The sequence below is a fragment of the Trachymyrmex septentrionalis genome, unplaced genomic scaffold (assembly GCF_001594115.1).
Source record: "Trachymyrmex septentrionalis isolate Tsep2-gDNA-1 unplaced genomic scaffold, Tsep1.0 scaffold259, whole genome shotgun sequence".
NCBI lineage: Eukaryota > Metazoa > Arthropoda > Insecta > Hymenoptera > Formicidae > Trachymyrmex > Trachymyrmex septentrionalis.
In genome coordinates this window covers 147216-152758 of record NW_017305418.1, presented here as the reverse complement: position 1 = coordinate 152758, position 5543 = coordinate 147216, and the positions used below count along the sequence as shown (strand labels likewise).

The 5543-nt window shown below is 34.7% G+C and overlaps 1 protein-coding gene across 2 annotated transcripts in view; it reads right to left on the bottom strand.

Moving 5' to 3' along the window:
• LOC108749069 (midnolin-A) overlaps positions 1 to 5543 on the bottom strand; it is a 54512-nt gene that overhangs the window by 11916 nt on the left and 37053 nt on the right. The gene's annotated exons all lie outside the window — the stretch shown is intronic.

The following is a 5543-nucleotide window of genomic DNA, read 5'->3' as shown; positions in this document are numbered from 1 at the left end:
TTAAAAAATTTTAATTTTTAATAATAAAAATAATACAATAATAAAATAAATAAACGACAAAAATGTATTATTAAATAAAAATGTAATCTTATTCACACAACTTTCATATGTGTATAGCTTATTTGAAGTGTAAGTATTAAACACATTTCCAAATTTAATTTTCTTTACCGGTACTATACATCCGATACATCTTTAAAATGTTACACAAAATATTTTTAAAATATTTATCGTCAATTTTGAGATATCCTATGTCTAACTTTTTTTTAAGAAATAAGAGAAATCAATGAGTTAATTTAATCATTACACGTTGTAACAAAAGTCACGGAGAATTTCAAAAATACATCGTTATAAATTGTAATATAAAAAAATTACAAATTCTATATTTAAAAAAAATCGAACGATGGATGTATATGATGATATTTAAAAGTGACTCACGTAGTAGATAGTCTACTTTGATAAAGATTTAGTTTAGAAAAGCCCTTGTCTTATCTCAAAAAACAATGACTAAACTATACTTTCATCGATAATTAACAGATTGTTAGCGCCCCAAATACTTCCCAAAATAAAATACAGGTAAAGGCACTTGTGACATCCAACACATTTTTCTCTCTCGCCATAATAAATTTGTATTCATGCAGAAAAGCGTTAAAATCTTAAAATATCAGGGACGACGCTCGTATTGTAAAATGATAAAGCGATAATAAAAAACAGCACGCGTATTAACGAAATTAACGACATATAATAACGCGCAGCCGATGGAGATGCAAAAGATTCACGGAAAAAAATAGATTAGTAGTTCAAGCAAAAGTATAGCTTGCTGAACGAGTTCTATAAGGCTGCGTTCGAAAATGTTATCTGAGTGCCTCGTTTTATCTTTGTTATTCATCCAAGATTAAACAAAAATAAGATGATATAGATGAGGATAACGTTTTCGTATAATTAAAAAGCAGTATAATTAAAAAGATATGATGATTCAACAAAGAAATTATGTTTGTAAATAATTATTAGTATGCTAACTCAGCTAATTCTTTACTACAATGAAAATTGCTAATGACGTTAATATCACAAGTTTTCTTAATTACAGCAGTAAAAAGTACGCGCCCATTTTATGTTTGCATGTTTTGTTAAAAATTGTAATCTATATATTGGATTGATTTTTCATAGAAAGTTTGCTGTGTTGTGCCATTATAATAAATGTGATTACTATAATCGATAATTTTATTTACAGAGAGCTTCTCTCTCTTAAGCTTGTACAACTTCGTTAATACTTTAACATAGAAAATTGACTGTTTGTATGTTAAAGTTGCAGATTTGCTGAATCAGTTTTTTTAATTATTTTAACAAATCTTTTTTTTCCGCTCATGTTATGTCTGTAATCGCGGATGTAATCGCCATGAGAATTTTCATCAGTTCAATTATATCGGTGTAACAATTCGATATAGAAGTAGATATTCGAATTATCGAGAAAGAATCTAAAACCTTATAACGGACGATTAGAAAAAACTACCATGCGTAAAAAAGACGCGTCGAGTCGCAAATCGGTTCGGAAATGTCAAAATTAATCGAATTTCGGAAGATGGATTCTGCCATTTTGCCAACATCTAACGGTGATTTCGCGAGCCAAGCGAGAGTTGGTCGCCGGACGAAGTTAACGGACCCGACCGGGTTCTCTCTTTCTCTCTCTTTCTCTCTTTCACTCGGCAGGTCGTCGGGCGAGCGCTTGGACGAGGAAAAAAGGAAGGCGCAGAGATAAATCGCGCTACGAAACGCTGTTCTTCGATCGCGAGGCGCTCGCTCTCGCAGCCGAGCTGTGTGAACCCGGCCCGTAGGTCTCGCCTCGTCCCCCTCCCCGTAAAACCACCCACTAGTATTATCTACAGGGTGTATCGAAGAGCGTGTGGAGCAACTCACAAACGCTCACGGAAGATTGTGGATCGAAGACGGCGTAATTTTTTTTTTTTTTAATATAAAATATTTTTTCATAAATATGTATTTACAGGGTTGTCACAAATTTCTCAAATCCATAACTCTTTCCTGATTTACACAGAGGATTTTACTATTTTTCCCGATACTTTCAATAATATTTTGAAATTTTTTGTATTTCCGTTCTGGTTTAAAAACCGTCAAAAATATTTTGTTGAGAGTGTAATCTAACATAGAGAGAGAGAGAGAGGGGGGGGGAGCAGTGTAAATATTATTATTAATGTTACTGACACACTGCATGTTACTAATACACTGCTTGCATTTATATAATTGTTAAGTTGTAGTAGTATTCTAAATAGACGTAGGTGTGATGTCGCATATTAAATTTCTTTAAAGTCAAGAATTGTAATTTTCCCGAAAATTTTGCAAAATTCCTTTTTACTTTTCCCCGATTTCCAGTTTTATGGCAACTCTGATTTATAGTATAACTATTAAGTTCAGCTAAATAATTGCCATTCTTGACCAAAAAATAACAAAAAAAAAAAAAGAAAAGTAAAAAATACGTCTAGCTGGATACGTACTAAAATAATAATCAAAAAAATAATAATCACTAATAGTCAAAAATGTTTAACGGGGTATCTAAAGTTGGGAATCTAATTTCCCGACGAATATTCACAAATACAACCGTCGTGTAAACGTACAGGAAATAATTACGGAACGCACCGAGACGTGTCTCTTTTTTCCGCGACGCCCTGTAGGCCTGATCGCGGCTAGAGACGGAGGGGGGGTTGAAGGCGAGGGCGCGCAGGAGAGAGAAAGGGAGACGCGCACGCAACGTGTACAGGCACGGTTGGCACGTATAGAGATCGAGCCAACACAGAGGCCGACTTTAAAATTGACTGCGGGTGACCGAGAGAGCCGAGCTGAGCCGAGCCGAGCGGCGGGCCGGACCCCTTGACAGCCATGCGAGCAAGTCTCGGTCGCATGGCGCGATAAGGACCCGGGGAACGTGCGCGCGCGCGCGCTGTTGCTAGCCCGGGTCGGAGTCAATTTCAGACTCGGGAGAAAAGGGAGAAAGCCCGTTCGGGTCCCTTCCCCTAATGCCTTCAACCCGTTAACCCCCCGGAAAGGCTTAGAAACGTCCGTAACTGAGAGTTTCTTCGCAAACGAGATGTTGAAGTTCAAGATTTTCTTCCCTCCCCTCCCTTCTCCCTCCTCTTTCTCTTACGATATGAGACAAAAGTGTGAGAGACTTGAGCTATGAGCAAATGTTAAAAGTATATATATATATATATATATCATTTAATGTTACTTACGTTTAGAATGTTAAGATGATTTGTTAAAATTGTGTTTTTTTTAAATAGTTGAGAAAACTTATAAAGATTCATTCATTAATTTTCTTTCTCTATCTGTCTCTCTCTTTTTCAGAAAATTTAATTTATCAGAAATGATAAGTTGCACATTATTCTAAATTATCTGTCTGGTATTATATTCTACGATATCTATGTTTTTGTTTTGTCTACTTTGCGCTCTAACGATCTTATTTTTGTTACAAGTAAGTGTTGTAACAATAACCGTAGACATACAAGATAGACCCAGCATCCGTACACTTTTCTATAGTGTATGCTGGGTTTCGCAGAACGATGCGAGAGACAAAATATCGGGGCAACCTATTCTTCTCTGCATACGCATCTTGACATTTATATTATGGAAAAAAATAAAATAAGATATAAGGGTAATACTCAAGACTACCATCTTTCTCACCGATTTTGATGAAATTAAAGCAGAATATTTATTCCAGCCCTTTACATGTTCGTTCTCATGTCCCTCTATGCCATTAATATGACAGATTTTCTAATCTGAATAGTCGTTAACTTCAACATCACTTTTTTGCCAGATTCGTTCTGTCAAACACAGGTATACATATATAGTTAATGCTGGATCTATCTTATATGTCTATGATAGTAACAGCTTTGCTGGCGCTTTATCTTACATCTTTTTCATTCGTGCTCTTTGTATTTAATTTATCGGACTTATCATAAACCAATCTTGTATGCACAATAATGTTATCATTGTTAGTCTCGAAGCAAATAAGTGATTCCAAATAGTCAATAGTCAAATCAGCATCATTGCCTGATAAAGCAAAGGATGCTTTGCAGCAAGATTTTTCAGCCAATGTGCCACAAACACTTTCTCCAAGTGTGCCGCAAAAATTTCAAAGGAGGTGAAAGAAAAGGTAAAAAAATTTAGGAAGAAGAACCGAGTGAGACGCGAGATAAAAAAATGTTTCTAAAATCGTAAAAATCATATCAATTATATTATTTGCTCTCATAATCATTCCTAATCAACGATATCATTGCAAGTAAACAACAAAATCACTTTTACTTTACAATAAAATAAAAAATAAAATTTTTAGAATTTTACTTTTCATCTTATAAATGAATTTTTAAAATTTTGCTTTTTATTTTCGTGTTAACGGTATCTGGTCAGATATACGTTGAGCGCTGAAGCGTATACGCCTAATTAATGATGAACCTCGAGAAATTTGGCTCGCTATTTAATGTACCGTAAATGGAGAAAGATTGAAAAACGCTACGTGAAGCCCATTCTACAACTGCATAAGCGTACACACAGAAAAATATTTACTGTACGCAAGTAATAATTACTTGTTTCAAGTATTTAAAAAGTTCATATAGCCTCTAATCTGTAATAAATTTATCAAAAGCATCGAATTTATTTAGAATATATTCTGAATCCTGGTAAGCTTAATATTTCAATCAAGATTATTAAATTAAAACAAATTCGATATGCTTATCATATAAAGTCTCGCTTCCTCGAACAATTTTATAATATTCTTTAAAAACAAAAATAAATAAATTCTTTAAATACAATTTTTATGAAATTTATAATAAGTATATTTTAAGATTATTACCAGGAAAATATTCTTTATTGAAGACAACTTTAAGATTATTTAAAAGGAAGAAAATAAATTGAGTAATCACTTTTCTTTTTCTAGGAATATACAATAATATTTTTGTCTGTATAATTGTAGTTACAAGAATTGACCAACCGAATATGATCGAAATTATTGTAATAGTCTCGTCATATTCGACTGTGATTCTTCAATTCTTACAACCAATTACAACTAACGCTTACGCAATTATATAGAATGGGCTTTACGGGCATCTCCCTCTTCCTCAGATTTCACAAACGGTTTCGAGGAAGTTCCGTGCGTTACGTTCAGCTTCGTTTTGTTTTGTTTCCCGGCTCTACAATATCCTCTACGATTCTTAAGCGGAAACGCCGGCAGCGTGAGAGGGGAGAGAGTCGTTTCCGTGACGTTGCTACACCTTGTTTCCTAAAGGCTGGTGTTCTGCACGCGGAACAACACCTGTATATGTCATGTTGCGACCGGTTAGGGTTGAGTTAGAGTTACGTTACATTACGTTACGTTATATTACTTCAGCCGAACCTTACGAAACATTACAGTCGCCCGAAGTCATATGGCCTGGGCGTCATATGTTTACGCTTTCTGTTCCGATTTCTGTAGCAGATCGTTCCGCGGTCAGATGTCCCCAGATATGCGAGTGTGTGTGACGAGATAATTTTATAAAGTCGAC